Source organism: Somniosus microcephalus, chromosome 1 (genome assembly GCF_052327205.1).
Source record: "Somniosus microcephalus isolate GS21.2 chromosome 1, FLI_Smic_1.0, whole genome shotgun sequence".
NCBI lineage: Eukaryota > Metazoa > Chordata > Chondrichthyes > Squaliformes > Somniosidae > Somniosus > Somniosus microcephalus.
Genome location: NC_140987.1, coordinates 156,271,891 through 156,291,083, shown reverse-complemented (window position 1 = coordinate 156,291,083; position 19,193 = coordinate 156,271,891).

The following is a 19,193-nucleotide window of genomic DNA, read 5'->3' as shown; positions in this document are numbered from 1 at the left end:
ATCAACTTCAACAAGCAGATAATTGCTTGTTAGTGCTCCGACGACCAGTCCCACCAGCGGCGGCCGAGACTGAAGCAGGGCGCAGGGAAACAGCTGTCCGAAAGTCGGACGGGGTGGGGAATCAGGCCGGGGGGGGTCCCGACCCACTTTTTCACTGATTTTCGGCCCCCGGCCGCATGAAAATCCGCCCGACGGCGGCCAGAAAATTGGGGCCAACATCTCTAATGCACAATGTTTCTCTTTTTTTTTAGAGAAACACAAATAATGCAAGCAGAGTAAGCTTGGAGGGACAAGGTTACTGCCTGAACCCTCCACCAAGTACCTCGGGTATTATTCTGACCCAATGAGGTGTCTTGGTTCTTAAGCTATTCATGTTGCAAAGTCCTGGAGGTATGAAGGAGGATTGCTGACCCTTTCAGGTATCGTCTGGAACCCGATGGAGGCGGGGTATCCCCTGTGGGTGGAGGAGACGGAGGTGGGGTATCCCCTGTGAGTGGAGGAGTTCCAGGACCCGCATCCCCATTGTAGTCATCGGGAATGGAAGGTTCATCAGCAGCGTCTGGGGGCTGCTGGGTAAGTGCGAGGTGTCTGCAGTTCCTGCGAACAATCTGGCCCTGGATATCAACCAGATACGATCTTGGGGTGTTGGCCTGTCCTTGCACAATGCCACTTTTGCGGGAGTCACGTATCCACACATAGTCACCTGGAAGGAGTGGACACAAGGGCTTAGCTCTGTGGCGACTGTTAAAGTTGGCCTGTTGTCTTAGTTTAGATTGTTTGTCCATGTCTGTAAAATTCTGGAGGTCGGGCCAGCCTGGGGTCAGGAGTGATGGCATAGTTGACACGGTTGTATGAAGTTTTCTGCCTTGTAGCAACTCAGCAGGGCTGAATCCGCTAGAAAGAGCTGTGGAGCGGTATGCAAGGAGTGCCCGGTATGTGTCAGGTGACTTTTTAAAAAGCTGTTTGGCTGTCTGGACAGCGCGCTCGGCAGCCCCATTGCTTTGAGGATACAGAGGACTGGATGAGACATGGGTGAAGTCCCAGCTGTCGGCAAATGAGCGAAAGGCGTCCGAGGCAAATTGGGGGCTATTATCTGTTCAGACCAGCAGGGGGACCCCTAGGCGGGCAAAGCAGGATTTCATACATTCAACGACTGCATGTAAGGTGGTGGAGAGGAGCTTGATAACTTCAATGAACTTAGGGAAGTAGTCAAACATTACCAGGTAAGTTGAGTTATCCAAATGAAATAGATCAGCCCCAACCTTCTGCCATGGGCCCTCAGGGGTGTCATCTGGAATCAATGGCTCTGGTGGTTGTTGTCTCATTTGGGCGCATCTTGGGCATTGTTGTACTTTACGTTGTAGTTGACCGCTTAATCCAGGCCACCAGACAGAACACCTGGCTCGTGCTCTGCATTTTGTGCTTCCTTGATGGCCATTATGCAGTTTGTCCAGAATTAGCAATCTTGTTGTACGAGGCCCCTTGGGTCGGAGCGATCATAATATGATCGAATTCTTCATTAAGATGGAGAATGAAGTAGTTGACTCAGAGACAAGGGTCCTCAATTTAAATAAAGGAAACTGCGATGGTCTGAGGAGCGAGTTGGGTAGGATTGAGTGGGGAATGGCGCTCAAAGGATTGACGGTGGATAGGCAATGGCAAACATTCAAAGACTGAATGGATGAGCTACAGAATTTGTTCATCCCAGTTTGGCGTAAAAATAAAACAAAAAAGGTGACTCAACCATGGCTAACAAGGGAAATTAGGGATAGCATAAGATCCAAGAAGAGGACATATAAATTGGCTAGAAAAAGCAATAATCCTGAGGATTGGGAGCAGTTTAGGAGTCAACAAAGGAGGACAAAGGGATTAATTAAGAAAGGGAAAATAGAATATGAGAGTATGCTAGCAGGGAACATAAAAACTGACTGTAAAAGCTTTTATAGATATGTAAAGAGAAAAAGATTAGTGAAGTCAAGCGTAGGTACCTTACAGTCAGAATCGGGGGAATTTATAATGGGAAACAAGGAAATGGCAGACCAACTAAATGCATACTTTGGTTCTGTCTTCACAAAGGAGGACACAAATAACCTCCCAGAGATGCCAGGGAACATAGGGTCTGATGAAAGCGAGGAACTGAAAGAAATCAGTATTTGTAGGAAAATGGTGTTAGGAAAATTGATGGGACTGAAGGCCGATAAATCCCCAGGGCCTGATGGTCTACATCCCAGGGTACTTAAGGAAGTGGCCCTAGAGATAGTAGATGCACTACTGATCATCTTCCAGAACTCGATAGACTCTGGAACGGTACCCATGGATTGGAGGGTAGCTAATGTTACCCACTATTCAAAAAAGGTGGTAGAGAAAAAGCGGGGAATTATAGACCGGTAAGCCTGACATCGGTAGTGGGGAAAATGCTAGAATCTATTATAAAAGATGTAATAGCAGAGCACTTGGAAAGCAGTGACAGGATCGGACAAAGTCAACATGGATTTACAAAAGGTAAATCATGCTTGACTAATCTACTGGAATTTTTTGAGGATGTAACTGGTAAAATAGATAAGGGAGAACCAGTGGATGTGGTGTATTTGGACTTTCAGAAGGCTTTCGATAAGGTCCCACACAAGAGATTAGCGTGCAAAATTAAGGCACATGGGATTGGGGGCAAGGTATTGACTTGGATAGAGAACTGGTTGGCGGACAGAAAGCAAAGAGTTGGAATAAACGGGTCGTTTTCTGAGTGGTAGGCAGTGACTAGTGGGGTACCGCAAGGATCGGTCCTAGGACCCCAGCTGTTCACAATATATATTAATGATCTGGACGAGGGAATTGGATGTAATATCTCCAAATTTGCAGAAGACACAAAGCTGGGCGGGAGGGTAAGCTGCGAGGAGGATGTCGGGAAACTCCAGTACGATTTGGACAGGTTGGGTGATTGGGCAGTAACATGGCAAATGCACTATAATGTGGATAAATGTGAGGTTATCCACTTTGGTGGCAAAAACAGGAAGGCAGATTATTATTTGAATGGCAATAGATTGGGAGAAGGGGAAGTGCAAAGAGACCTGGGTGTCCTTGTGCACCAGTCGCTGAAGGTAAGCATGCAGGTGCAGCAGGCGGTTAAGAAGGCAAATGGTATGTTGGCCTTCGTAGCAAGAGGGTTCGAGTACAGGAACAAGGATGTCTTGCTACAGTTGTACAGGGCCTTGGTGAGACCGCACCTTGAGTATTGTGTGCAGTTTTGGTCATCATACCTGAGGAAGGACGTTCTTGCCATGGAGGGAGTGCAGCCAAGATTCACCAGGCTGATACCTGGGATGGCAGGAATGACGTATGAGGAGAGATTGTGTCGATTGGGCTTATACTCACTGGAGTTTAGAAGATTGAGAGGGGATCTCATCGAAACCTATAAAATTCTGTCAGGTCTGGACAGACTAGATGCAGGAAGGATGTTTCTGATGGCCGGGGAGTCCAGAACCAGGGGTCATAGTCTAAGGATAAGGGGTAAGCCATTTAGGACTGAAATGAGGAGGAATTTCTTCACCCAGAGAGTGGTGAACCTGTGGAATTCTCTGCCACAGAGGACGGTGGAGGCCAGTTCATTAAATATATTCAAGAAAGAGTTGGATATGTTTCTTGAGGCTGAAGGGATCAAGGGATATGGGGAAAAGGCGGGGACAGTGTACTGAGTTTGGATGATCAGCCATGATCACATTGAATGGCGGAGCAGGCTCGAAGGGCCGAATGGCCTACTCCTGCTCCTATCTTCTATGTTTCTATGTCTATGCATTGATGCTGGAATGACCAACCGGCACCCTTGTAGCAGCAATCCTTGTGCAATAGTGAGGTCACCTGAAACGGCTGCGTAAGGTCTAAGAGCATTGTCAAGTTTCGCATGATCTGGCCAGCCCTCACGGCAGTATGCGAAGACCTGACGAAGTAGTTCATCCGCTTCCTGTTCTTGACGAAGTGCAGCCAGGCATTTCTCGGTAATGGGCAGTGCAGTGAGTATTGAGTGTACATAATTCTCTATGCACTGCACCTCAGGGGAATCATCCACCGGCGGCTGGTAGGGAGCCCTGGAGAGGACGTCGGCAGTTGCTAGGCTCTTCCCTGGCACATGTGATATAGTGAAGTGAAAGTGCATGAGTCGCATCCGAAAGTGCTGAATGCGGGGGGACAACTCGTCCAGGTTTTTAGATCCCAATAGTGTAAGGAGGTGCTTGTGATCTGTTTCGACCTGGAATGTCATGCCTATTAGGAAGTCTCTATAGCGCTCACACGCCCATGTAATGGCCAGGGCCTCTTTTTCAATCTGCGCATACCGCTGCTCTGTTTTTGAAAGGGCTCGTGAAGCATAGGTTACAGGGCGCCAGTCAGTGTCAGGTCTCTTTTATAAAAGGACTGCACCCAAGCCAAACGATGAGACATCAGCTGACACTTTAGTGAGTGCATTGGGGTCATACAGTGCAAGGCCTGGCGGGGTGGTTAGCTCCGTCTTTATCTCAGTAAAAGCTTGGGATTGCTGGGGTCCCCAATACCATGAGGTCTGCCTGTTGAGGAGATCCCGGAGTGGCTTGGTTTTATCGGCTAGATGGGGTATGTATTTGCCCAAGTGATTGACCAGGCCCATGAAGCGGCGTATTTCAGATACATTCCTTGGCGCGGCCATGTGTGCGAGGGCCTTGACTTTGTCAGGATCTGCTCTGACACCGGTCCCATCGATGACCTGGCCGAGAAATTTCACCTGCGTTTCGGCGAATTCACATTTGGAGTTAAGAGTAAGTCCAGCTTGCTGTAGTTTACTGAAAATTGCAAAAAGCCACTGATCGTGCTGTTCTTGGGTTGCGCCAAACACCAACACATCATCCATTTGGCATAAGATACCATCAAGTCCCTCAAGGAGGTGGGACATGCGGCGCTGGAAATGCTCAGGGGCGGAGGATATTCCAAAGGGCAGTCTGTGGAAACAGTAACGTCCGAATGGCGTGATGAACGTGGTGAGACGTTTTGACTCCTCTGACAAGGGTATTTGCCAGAAACCAGATTGAGCGTCAAGCTTTGTAAAAACCTTTGCATCTTTCAGCTGCCCCAGAGTGTGCTCTACGCAGGGTAAGAGATGCAGCTCTCTGCAGACACTTTCATTGAGTTTTGCTAGGTCTACGCAGATTCTGATTTTTTCGTTGGGTTTTGGGACTACATCCATTCCGGAGCACCAGGCTGTGGGTTCCTCAACTCTTGCAATTATCCCCAGTTGCTCCATGTGGGTGAGTTCCTCCTTAACTTTGGACATAAGGGGGAGCGAGACACGTCAGGGTGTAGAGAGAGCAAAAGGTTTAGCATCCGGCTTGAGGCGAATGTGATACTCCTCTTGCAATCGCCCAATGCCTTGAAACAGTCTGGGGAACCGCTGTCTGACCTCCCGTTCGAGGTCCGTAGATACTGGCCCCGATTTTCGGGCAGCTGTCGGGCGGCTTTTCATGCGGCCGTGGTCCGAAAATCGTGGAAAAGGCGGGTCGGGACCCACCCCGCCTGATTCCCCGCCCCGTCCGACTTTCGGACTGCCGTTTTCACGCGCCCCGCTTCAGTCCCGCCCGCCGCTGGCGGGACTGCTCGTCGGAGCACTAACAAGCAATTATCTGCTTGTTGAAGTGGATTTTCCCGTGCCATTGCGACTTTGGGGCTTTCCCCACCTGAAACCCGCCTGCGGAGAACCCCGCCGATGAGAGCTGGCGTGAAAACAGCTGGCTTGCTTGCTTGCAGCAGCAGGTCGCTGAGGGCTGAAGAGATTTAAAGAGGCAGCATTTGCAGGCTGCAGGACCTTGTTGATCAAGGCTTGGGGGAACTATTTGAAGTCTTAGGAGCAGCTGCAGAAAGTTGGAGCCTCACACACTTCTTCAGTGTGAGCTCCTGGGAAGCCCCTCTCACCACCCTAACTCAGGACCTCCTCAACCAGGCATCTGCTAGAAGCATGGGAGGCCTTTGGCACCTTCCCTTCCTGGCATTAGAGGATCTCCAACAGCAGAGGTGGCAGCAGCAGAACCAGGAACAGCAGGATGATTACCAGGAGCACCAGGCTGCTGCTCACTCACCTGAAGCTGCACAAGCCAGAAGGGGCCAGCACTTGGAAGTGGCTTGAGAGCACCTTGCTGCGCTTTAGGGGGCCAGTGGGACCCGTTTCTGCACTGGCAGTCCTACTCAGGAGGACTTCCATGAAGATCTGGTTTCTCTGTTCAACAGATGGCCAACACTCCTCAAGAGATGTCATTCTCTTATGAGCACTCACCATGTTTTCCCTACCCTGGCGACTTATCTCCTCCATGGAGGTTGCCAACCTTTCCATGGTGCTGCGTTCCTGCACCAATGACTCCACAAAGGCTCTGCTCATGGTCGCTATGGACTCCTCCATTCGCTCCACACTCGCACCGACCCTGGAGACAAAACCTGCCAGAGACTCCTGCATCTGTGCATGGAGATCCATCACCTCTTCTCTTGTGGATGGACCCAGAGGCAGAGGGTCGAGATGCAACGCAGCTGAGCTGAGCTGGCAGAGCCCTGCGCCCTCCGACGAGGACTCTCCACTGCTGTTCCTGTCTCCAGGATCTGCTGAGGCTCACTTGTCAGCTGTGAAACACCAGGTGACAACACTACTCTATGTCCCAAAGGTCCCCCCGAGGTGTGAGTGTCTGCGCTGGTGCTGGATGCGCTTACTTCTGCTGACGCTGCACCCTCAGAGGTTGGAGCTTCCTCTGAGGGGTCTGGCTGCACAGCCTCTTCCTCCTCCACAGTGAGGACGGGGGCTCTGGATGGTCCTGTGGGGGAGTAAAGGAAGGAGATAGAGATGTAATGCCAAGGTTCCTCTGGTGACTCCCAGCGAGTTGGCATCTGCTGACACCTGCATTCATGCAGCATTGGTCTCAGTGGGAGGCCTCTTCCTCCCTGACCTAGGGAAGAGGACCTCCCTGTGGGCCCTAACCCCATCCAATAATGCCTGCAGTGAAGCCTCGTCGAATTTGAAGGCAGCTCGGGGTATGGCACTGGCCACAGCTGCTGCAGGCTCCTTATGCCATCCTGTATGGTTCATTTGGAAGCCTTCAGAGGATGCAGTGCTTGCCATGGACCTTGAAAGCACCACGAATGATGACATCATACTGTGGGGATTTCTGACTCGATTTAGACAATTAGCAAGTCTTCCCACATGCTGGGAATTAATTGGCCAATTGAGGGAAAATTGCGTGGGGCTGGCTGACACTTTTTTATGTGTGTCAGAAACCCCACATTCGGGGAAATCCGACCATTTCCCACACAAGCCGAAAATCGGGGCCACTGTCTCTGCTACTTGTGGGTCCAACCTGGACACCAGACGCAGGGAAATGATGGTGAGGCGACCGAGGAGCGCTGTTCGTAGACCGCGTACCACATACACGTTCTGTTTTGTAGACCGTGGACCACGGGTCAGGGTAGCTGAAAAATTTCCTCTGACATTCAACGGGACTTGACCAGGCCCCTGAAGAATCTTAGTGGTGCTCTGAAGAGCTTCTTGACCTAGGTCGTTGTAGAGGCACTCTGGGATGACAGTGACATCAGCCCCTGTATCGATTTTGAATTCAGTCATGTGACCACACAGGCTTAGGGTGATGGTCCACGGCTGGTCCTGCCCATCTCCAATTGACCCCAGGAGCACTATCTCATTGTCGTCGTCCTCTGATATTTCAGCAACCGCAGGTGTGGATCAGCAAACTGCAGCAAAATGTCCCTTTTTCTGGCAATTCCTGCAGCTAACATCTTTGGCTGGACAGATTTGTCTATTGTGTGTACTCCGGCCACATCATCTGCAACTCCGCTTTTGTGGTTGGAAATGTGTTCCAGTTTGAGTTCCAGTGCGAGGCCTCTGTACATATTCATGTGATTCAGTTTGTCTTGATTTGGTAGAAAAATGTTTTTGGGGGGCTGATTGTCGGGGGGCACTTATGGTTTCAATGGACTCCTCCTCCTCATTACTATCTTTCTGAAGCATTGATTGCTGTTTCTTTATTGCTTCACTTTGGAAAACCTGTGTTTTTGCTTTGTCAACTGTGAGGTCTGGATCCATCTGTAATTTTTCAGAGAGTTTAAGATCCCTTAGTCCAACAACCAATCTGTCACGAATTAGTTCGTCCGCATAGCTCCATATTCACAGTGTTCTATGAGCTCATATAGCGCTTTGATGAAGCTAGCACCCGATTCCCCTCTCTCCTGCACGCGCCTATGGAATCTTGCGCGTTCGAATATCAAATTCCTCCGCGGGATGAAATGATGAGGCAACTCCGTTTTAACTGTGTCATAGCTTTTCAGTTGATCAGCCGTAATATTCCTGCACCAGACGATCGCTTCAGCCTCCGCTCCCATGGAATATAATAGCGTGTTGACCTGTTTTTCCTGTGACTGTTTACCAAGGCCTGAAGCCTGTCTGAAGCATTCAAATCTGCTGAGCCACAACAGCCACTCTTCCGGCCATGTAAAATCAAATTCGGAGGGGGGAGAAATCTGAAAGAATGCAGGACTTTGAGTGGCCATGATAGTAAGCAACGTGGGGTCTTTAACATGGGTATTTCGGGTACTTGGCACTTCTGTCACCATGTAATGCGCTCAACAGATGGACACGGGATGTATTCATTCAGCCATCAACACAAGGCTTCTTTATTAATTTCCTTTCTCTGTTTACTCTCCGTCGCCCCCTACCAGGGCGGAGGGTAACTATCACCACAAGAATGAAGGAGTGAGTGCAGAGATTGCATAGCATAGATACTTAGAAGGAGACAAAGATGGAGTGAGGTTGCAATACCTGTGTGTTGTCAGTTGTGTTCAAAGCATCAGAGTGAGAGGGAGTGTGAGGGCTGCATGGTGGCATAGTTCTGTGAATGTGAGCATAGAGAGAGAGGGAATGGGTAAGGGTGCATGGATGTGAGTGTCTAGTGAGATGTGCAGGAAGAGATTGCTAAAGCTGAGTGCTGGTGAGGAAAGGCAATGGGGATCAGATTGAGGGTGATGGAAACATCATAATGTACTTACTTTTCCAGTACGAAGAAGGTCATGGAATCTTTTCCTGCACTGCAACCACGTACTTCGTGTTAGCCCCAAAGAGTTGACTTGACCTGCCACCTCTAGCCACACAGCCTTGGTCTGGCTGGGAGGCCTCTTCCTCCCTGAAGAAGGGAAGAGGACCTTCCTGTGGGCCCTAGCACCATCCAATAATGCCTGTAGTGACGCCTCATCAAATTTGGGCACAGATCTGGCCCTCCTGCTGGCCGTTCCTCCTGCAGACTCCTGTGCCATCTTAATGTTGAAGGTTGGAAGCCTGCAGAAGAAGCAAGGCTTGCTATGGACCTTAAAAGCAGCAGCAATGATGACGTCATATTCTGCAACTTTCTGACTGGAAATACTCAATTGCCAAGGCTTCCCACATGCTGGAAATCAATTGGCCAATTGTGTTAAATTTGCATCAATCTCACAGACCCATTTACAATCGTGTCGGAATCACTAAATTCAGGGAAACCGCCAATTCCCCGCACCTGAACTAAAATCGACCCCAAAGTGTGCAGCATTTGAAGTATTTTGATGCCAATCCTCTGAGCCAAGTTTGTTTGCTAACCCCTGCTTTATTCAGATTGTGAAACAAAGCAATCTCTAAATTCTACTCATTTATCATTGGCAAGCTATCTGCTTAGAGTTTACAATTCAATCTAAAATCTGTATATCTTGGGATGTATTTATGTACAATACAGTAATTGGTATCTTTAAACTGTCAGATTATATGTCTCAAAATTAAGTAGTATTTATATGATAACAGCTAAAACTTGAATTATAACTATGAACTGAAAGACACATTATTATGGTCAATTGATGTTTTCATTAGTGCAATAATCTTGCCGGCAGACAGCCCTCTTGAATTTCTGAATCTGGGACCTTCAAGGACATAATTATATTTAGATACACATCAGATTGAGGTGTAGATGTTGGGGATAGATTGTATCTGTAATTGGATTATTGACAAGGCAATTATTCCCTATGGGTATATCCAACCAACAAATTAGGTAAAATTTGTCTTTATGCACAGAGTACATTAAGTGTGATTATTTAATGCCTTTTTTAAAGGCCTTTTTTAATGCCTAGTCAGGAATGGACAACATGTGTGCTTTCTAGAAGTGTGCTTTTGTTAATGTAGGGGTTTCAAACTTCAGGAGCATGCATATGTGGGCTGTTGAATCATAAGAACATAAGAAATAGGGACAGGAGTAGGCCATTCGGCCCTTTGAGCCTGCTCCGCCATTCAATGAGATCATGGCTGATCGCCATAACCCTTGATGCCCATGAAGGGATTATTACTAGTCCTAGCCCCTTTAGGGCTACACTGGATCAGGCGTATTCCTCAGACGTTCACTTTCAACTAAAGTTTGAGGTAGCCAAATCCTAAAGACGCTTAATTGGGTCTAAAGGTCCGGACTATCTCTCCCTAAAGGAAAGGAACAGCCTGAGAATGTTACCACCCTCCAGGTAGCACTTTTAATAAGTTTAGCTAGACTGTAACATTTCGGATATTATGAGGGTCCGGAAAACTCCCTCAGAATTCTGCAACTCCTCACCAAAGAGTGTACAGAGATTGAGATTGTGAGTTTTTGACACAGAAGTATTATGTGAGACAATTCTAAAAATATATAGATTTATTAAAGAACTGACATATAATTTACAGTTGGTGAGTCAATCGCGACAATAACAGTTCAAAAAAAAAGAAAGCTTACAGTTCTATTATCAGAGAACCTACTCTCAAATCTTAACTTCGCTACAGTTTTACAGTTCTTAGTTTTCTACAGGATATCCACCAAAATTAAATACAGTGCCTTTGATCCCGAGGTACAAAGAGTTGGAGACTTACAGAGCTGGCACTGAAGCCAAGAATCACTTTGCCCCTTTAAGCGAGTCTACTATCCCATTTGAGAGTTCAATATTTATACCTTTTTCCAGTGGTATTTCCTTTAAGGTTTTCTGCTACTGTAAGCTAATTATCTTGAGTCATTTTTCTGCTGACCCCTGCAATTATTACAGTCATCTCAGCTGGTAGCACTACAGAACCATATCTCTCCTTTAGGTGTTCTAAGCTTATCATAAAAAACAGTGTAACAGCAGGTGCCGTTTACTTGGTATCATTTTTATGAAGGCAGATGTTTGTTACTTTTATATGCTTCTTTACGAGGTGTAAATTAGAATACCTTGTACAGGGTGAACTATTGTCTGAGGCACGCCATTCTCATTATAATATTTAAATGAGGGACCTGCCTCCTGTGAGCGGGTTGGCTGCCCGTCCCATGTTTCGCCTCCTTTAAAACTGGAAGTGGGCGGGTTGGAGGCTGGTTCTGGTCGGGATTCAGCTTTTTAACATTTTAACATCCCAACCACCACCAACCCACCCATTTTTTGGGGTTAAAATTCCCCCCATTGTTGCAAAGAGAATGGTTGTTGGATTGTTGTTTTATATCTATTGACATCATATACACTGTGCATGGTTCGAGGACAGGAAGTAATTATAATAGGTCTGCGTGCCTCCGTGTACATGTGTATCATTGGGTCAGTAATTCAATCAGCATACACATACACATCATCTTCTGAGTGAACAGGAAAGAGTTATAGGGCTGGATTTTGATTGAGGAGGCGTGTAGGAGGCGGGACTACAACTTTCAGGGTTGTAGTCCCGCCTCCATCGAGTTGTGGCCAACCCATGCGATTTTCACTTGATTGACCTTGTTGAGCCCGCCCGCCCAGCGGGCTCAGCAGGCTAATTAAGGGCCACCCAGCAACAGGTAACACCACAGATTGACATTTCATCTGTCAAAAGCTTTTGATGGATGAAATATCAGCATTTGACAGCTATTTGAAGCTTTCAAACACTGACAATCTGTACTCCAAGTTAATTCCTTCCTCTCAGGCTGATTTAGAGATCTCTCCAGAACAGAAAGCTGAATGCTGCAACTTTTGACAGCTCGCGGCCATTCTACTTTCTGTGCCGATGAGATGAGGGACTCCCGAGACCTGATGGAAGGAAGGCTGTAAAGGTAAGTAAATGTAAGTAAAACTTCTTTAAACACTTTACACACAACAAACACACTTACCTCTGAACTCATGCACCCATCACTCACCTGAACACCGGACATCTCGATCCCTCCAAGCCCTTCATCCCGACGGCCCGCCTCGCTAACTTGGCGTGGTTTGGAGCCGTCGGGAATCCCACACTTCAGCAATAAAAATAGGGATTAGGCTAAAACCTGCCTGTTAACTACCTGTTAACAGGCAGTTAATTGGCACTAATCCCCATCCTGCCTCGGGGAGGCAGGTCCCAGCACAGGTCGGGTATCCGCCTCCTTTGAAACTGGTATGGAGGCGGGTTGGGGGCAGGATGGGTTCGTGCCACCTGATTCTGAGATTTTAACCCCCCACATGCCTCCAATCCCGCCTCCATGGCCCAATGAAAATCCTGCCCATATTGTCCAACAATCTTATACACTGATGATAAAGTGACCTAAAGTTGTTTGTGGTTAGGTTGCTGAAGCCCGTTTGTGAAGGAAGAAGCCAAATAACCTATTCAGAAAAAGACACTCTCTTATGAAAGAATTCTGGCCTTATTAAAACAGGACAAAGTGGGTTTGGAAATCTCGAAACTTAACGATGAAAGAGCTGTGAAAGCATTCTGGCTATTGAGATCAGACAGTTGTTGACCCTGAATCAATGGCCTTATTGAAACAGAAGGTGAAGGGCTCCGACAAGCTGACCTTTGGGGACAAAACCAATGGTTGACCATGGATAAGGTGTTCTAATTTACACTTTGTAAAGAGGCACATATGATAAAGAACATCTTCCCTCGTAAAGATGACATAAAGTAAGGAACACCTGCCGTCACACCGTTTTTTATATGCTAAATTTAGAATACCTAGAGATGAGACATGATTCTGGCTGAGGTGGCTGTAAGAGTTACAGAGGTTGGCAGAAAAATGACTAGAGATAATTAACTTGCATCAGCAGAAAACCTTAAAGGAAATACCACTGGAAAAAGGTATAAATATTGAACTCTCAAATGGGATAACAGACTCGCTTTAATTGGGCAAAGCGATTCTCGGATTCAGAGGCGGCTCTGTAAGTCTCCAACTCTTTGTACCTCGGGGATCAAAGGTATTTGATTTTGGTGCATATCCTGTAGAACACTTTAAGAACTGTAATACTTAGTGAAGGTAAGATTTAAAAGTAAGATTCTCTGATAATAAGATTGTAAGTTTTCTCTTTTTGGAACTGTTAATGTTGCGATTGACTCACCAACTGTAAATTGCATGTCGGTTCTTTAATAAATATATATGTTTTTAGAATTGTCTCACATGAGACTTCTGTATCAAAAACCCGCAAACTCAATCTCTGTACACTCTTTGGTGAGGAGTTGCAGAATTCTGAGGGAGTTTTCCGGACCCTCTTAATATCCGGAACGTTACAGTCTAGCTAAACTTATTAAAAGCGCTATCTGGAGGATGGTAACATTCTCGGGCTGTTTCTTTCCTTTAGGGAGAGATAGTCCAGACCTTTAGACCCAATTAAGTGTCTTTAGGATTTGGCTACCTCAAACTTTAATTGAAAGTGAACGTCTTGAGGAATACGCCTGATCCAGTGTAGCCCTACAGGGGCTAGAACTAGTAATTATCCCTTCACTTTGAGCTGATTTATAGCCCGAGCAGGTGACAGTCTAGTGGCAGGCTCTCCTCCCTCAATTGTAAATGTTGTGTTGCTGAGACGAAAGCAATCTGTCACCGCTGTATTAAAGAAGGATGTGAACCCTATGGGTATGGCAAATTGAAATTGAGTGAGCTATTCAAGGTACTTTGGGTACATCTGGGAAGGATGTTGTGAGACAACACTTCCTACTGTGCTAAAAGCCCTTTCAGGTGGCACACCAGAAAGGTACGTGATTATCATTCTTGTCAGAACCTGCTGTAGTTGATACATGCATTTCCAGAGTGAAAAGGGATTAACCATCCAATCGTGTCTAGACTGTAAATTATAAAAAAAATTACATTTTCTGTAGCTGTAAGGACTTCTTATTCTGATCGTTACTTCTCCGTACTATCAAGCCCATTTCAAAACCAGTCATCAGCTACTGTCAAACATTCTGCCCAGTCCCCTGGCCCTCAGTCAGTAACTGATGTTGATAAGTATTAATCCTATTAGAGTCTTGAGATTCAAGTCTTACTACTTGACTCATCTGCCGTCAGATATCTGTAAGCTGGATTACATATCCTGTAACTCACAAATTCTTCCTTCCAATACATCCAGCGAAAATGGAAAATCCTTTCAGCAAGGGTTAAACTGTGATACCACAAAGTTTTAGAAGAAAAAGTTGTTCAGCAATCTGTTTGAGAAATGTCAGAACGATCAGTTCACCTTGTGTTTCTATCATAAACTGCAGCATTTTATAAAACTGGCATCAATTAACCTAAGGACGAAGAGTGTAATCATTTCATCAGTGCTCTTCATAAACAACTTTGGGAAGGTCGGCAGTGTGGCTGTTGCTTCCGTTCACTACGAAAATGGTAATGTGGCAGATCATGACGTCAATCAGTGTGCAATGCTGATGTGACGCACGACGTGCAATTTTCGACATCACCACTCCATTCAACGCCCTCTCCAAAACACATTCAGCTGCACAAGGAACCACCCACCAGTGCTATTAAAAGGGATCATCAACAACTTGCAATTGACTTGCTTTTAGATTTCTACTGGCTCTGTGTAAGTTTGTGCAACTGTTTGGAGCTTTCTACAGTAATTTAAAGTTGGAGAGGGAGTGGTGCTGCAAGTGGTGAGGTAAGAGTGAATGCCCTTGATATCAAGGCAGCATTTGACCAAGTGTGGCATCAAGGACCCCAGTAAAATTGAAGTTAATGGGAATCAAGAGTAAAACTCTCCACTTGCTAGTGTGATACTGAGCACAACGGAAGATGGTTGTGGTTGTTTGAGGCCAATCATCTGAGCCCCAGGACATCGCTGCAGGAGTTCCTCAGGACAGAGTCCTAGGCCCAACCATCTTCAGCTGCTTCATCAATGACCTTCCCTCCATCATAAGGTCAGAAGTGGGGATGTTCGCTGATGATTGCACAGTGTTCAGTGCCATTCACAACTCCTTAGATAATGAAGCAGTCCATGCCCGCATGCAACAAGACCTGGACGATGTTCAGGCTTGGGCTGATAAGTGGCAGGTAACATTCATGCCAGGCAATGACTATCTCCAACAAGCGAGAGTCTAACCACTGCCCCTCGACATTCAATGGCATGGCCATCGCTGAATTCCCCCACCATCAACGTCCTGGGGGTCACCATTGACCAGAAATGTAGCCAAGTTTGTGGATGATACAAAGATGGGTGGGAAAGCAAGTTGTGCAGAGGACTCAAAGAATCTGCAAAGGTATATAGACAGGCTAAGTGAGTGGGCAAACATTTGGCAGAAGGAGTATAATGTGGGAAAGTGCGAGGTTATCCACTTTGGCAGGAAAAATAAAAAAGCTAATTATTATTTAAATGGAGGAAGATTACAAAATGCTACAGTTCAGAGGGACCTGGGGGTACTTGTGCATGAAACAAAAAAAGTTAGCATGCAGGTACAGCTAGTAATCAAAAAGGCAAATGGAATGTTGACCTTTATTGCAAGGGGGTTGGAGAGTAAAAGCAGGGAAGTACTGCTACAGCTATACAGGTTATTGGTGAGACCACACCTTGAGTACTGTGTACAGTTTTGGTCTCCTTATTTAAGGAAGGATATACTTGCATTGGAGGCAGTTCAGAGACGATTCACTAGGTTAATTCCAGAGATGAGGGGTTGACTTATGAGGAAAGGTTGAGCAGGTTGGGCCTATACCCATTGGAATTTAGAAGAATGAGAAGTGATCTTATTGAAACATATAAGATGCTGAGGGGGCTCGACAAGGTAGATGCAGAGAGGATGTTTCCCTTTGTGGGGAAATCTAGAACGCAGGGGCACAGTTTTAGAATAAAGGGTCACCCTTATAGAAATGAGATGAGGAGGAATTTCTTCTCTCAGAGGGTCATAAATCTGTGGAATTTTCTGCCCCAGAGAGCTGTGGAGGCTGGGTCATTAAATACATTTAAGGTGGAGATAGACAAATTTTTGCAAGATAAGGGAGTGAAGGGTTCTGGGGAGCGGGCGGGGAAGTAGCTTTAAGCCCAAGATCAGCCATGATCTTATTGAATGGCGGAGCAGGCTCAAGGGGCCAAGTGGTCTATTCCTGCTCCTATTTCTTATGTTCTTATGTAGTGTCTGTCTTTTGTGTTATTTTGCCTACTCTAGTGCTCCTATGCAGTGCTACCCCAATGGCTGCAGGATGGCTGGCAGAAGCCTGCTGACTTTCTGTGGGGGCGACTGTAGATAGCCTTGCAGGACGACCTCGAGCAGCTCTCGGCCTAGAAGGCCCGGCTGTAGACTGCAGCACCTAGGCATGGATGGCTGGCTGACAGGCAGCAGCAAGGGCCCTGGTAGAGTAGCAGTGGTGGGAGTAGGAATGCTATCATCCTAAGAGGGGACAGCAGGTTCTTGCTCCACGGAGCCACTGCCACTCCCCCAGGGCGGCATCTCAGCATTCTTAGCCAGCTGTTGGAGTAAAGATTGCTAGACTGCTGTGAGACCCTGCAAGCCTCTTTCCACACTCGTAAATACAGCCATGATGGAATCAGTCTGAGCTTGCTTGGCAGCAAGCTGAGCCTGCATGAGAGCACTCTGAGCTTCCAATGCAGCACTCAGACATTGGGTCGCTTATGCTTGTGGTTCAATGGAAGCTGCAACATCGCCCATCACACCCAGTATCATGGTTGGTGTTGTGTCGGTACCTTTCTACCTAGACACAATTTAGGACTCAGAACTCAGAGATTCAAACATGAAGTGCTTTATTGGAAGGAAAGGAAGTTCTGGAAAGTTCCGAACAAAGAGAGCTAAAACTTAACAGAGAACACCCAACCATTTATCTCCTGTGACAGCGCCACCACAGGTGGGAGGAGAACACACAATAGAACACACAATACATAACATTTCCTCCCCTCTTAAATGGAAGGTTCACATTATTCCTCAACAGGTAAGTTACTTTCAATGCACTCAACAAACCTAGGGTAGAGGTAGACTGCCTCAAACCCTGACTTTACCCTGGGGTTTATTCTGCCCCAGTCTTGTGGGTAAGTCACCAAGCCTACAGATCCAAGCGTCTTGGAGGCCGCCGCTCTCTGACAGGATACCGGCGGTCATCGCTGGCTTCCACAGCAGTAGGCATTGACACAGGCCTGGATAGAGAAGGTGCCTGTGTCAGTTGAAAGTCAGGAGTTTGCACAGGTGGAACCGTCTCTTTGACTTCCTGTGTTGGAGAAGAACACTGTGGCAAAGGATGCTGGTTTGCGGTATCATCCGGAAACAGTTCAGGCCAACCAGCCGTTGGAGCCTCTGTGGCTGTCTCTGCTCCTAGCAACAGTTGATCTGTGTGTCTTCTCCAGACGACGTCCTCAGCAGTCTCAACCGTGTAAGACACAGGGCCCGTCTGCGCGATCACCGTAGCAGGAACCCATTTCGGTCCAGTGTTGTAGTTTCGAGCTAGGACGTGCTCTCCCGGATGAAACCGTCTCTCCTTGGCTCTTTTCTCTCTCTTTTCAACTTGAGCTTGTTGTTGACAATGGACAACCTGTTCTGCCCTTGGAGGTTTGAGTAAGTCAAAACTTGTCCGCAACTGCCTCTTCATCATGAGCGAAGCGGGGGAAGTTTTGGTTGTGGCATGCGGCTCTTTCCTGTAGGACAACAGGAAGCTGTTCAGACATTGGTGGATTGAGCCCTGACCTTGCGATGCCGTCAAGGCGTGCTTCAAAGTTTGCACAAACCTTTCTGCCTGGCCGTTGGTAGAGGGATGATAGGGCGCAGACCTGATGTGTTGGACACCATTCACATGCAGGAAGGTTGCAAACTCCTGTGATACAAATTGTGGACCGTTGTCACTTACGAGTTGTTCTGGTGAGCCATAACGGCTGAACATCTCACCAAGTTTCTCAATTGTTTTCTCTGCCGTGGTAGACCTCATCACAGCGACCTCCGGCCACTTGCTACGAGCGTCCACAGCCACCATAAACATCTTCCCTTCGAAAGGATCGGCGAAGTCCACATGTACTCGCTGCCACACTTCTGCAGGCCAATCCCAGGGGTGTAGGGTTGCCAGCTGTGGAACATTCCGGACCCTTTGACATGGGGAACATGTTTTGGCTTTCTCCTCAATATTCCCATCGAGACCTGGCCACCAGAAGTAGTTTCTTGCCATTTCCTTCATCCGAACCATCCCACTGTGGCCTGTATGAAGTTGTTGCAGTATAGGTTCCCTCAGAGGTGGTGGAATGATGACAGGGAGTCCCCAAAGAAGACAACCTGCCTGGACGGAGAGCTCATTTCTCTTTGAAATGTAAGGTTTCAACCTAGGAGAATCTCCTATCGCTCTCCCTCGAATGACATCGTCCATTACCTCAGACAGGACTGGATCGTTGCGGGTGTACCTTCGCACCTGAACTGCAGTGACAGGTGCTGCCTTCACTTGTCTAAAGTAGAAGATGTCTATCTGACAAGGCTCTGGGGGAGTAACAGGCAAGGGTAGCCTCGAGAAACCGTCTGCGTTGCCGTGCAAGTCTGATTTGCGATATTTGATGTCGTATGTGTGTCCTGACAACAGTAAAGCCCACCTTTGCATCCTGCTTGCAGCGAGAGACGGAATTCTGGTGTGGGGCCCGAAGATTGAAGTCAATGGATGGTGGTCCGTAAGGAGTGTGAACCTTCTCCCAAACAGGTACTGATGAAATTTTCGAATTCCAAAAACGATTCCCAAGGCCTCGCGCTCGATCTGCGCATAGTTACTCTCGGCCTTGTTCAAGGTGCGTGATGCGAAGGCGATAGGTTTCTCTTCACCCGAAGGCATGATGTGGGATATGACTGCTCCCACACCATATGGTGATGCATCACCTGCTAGCTGCACGGGTAGCTTTGGGTCGAAGTGTGTCAGGACCTCCGAATTCAGCAATGCTTTCCTTGCTTGGGCGAAAGCTTCGTTGCACAGTTCAGTCCATTTCCATGTTTTGCCTTGACATAGCAACTGATGTAA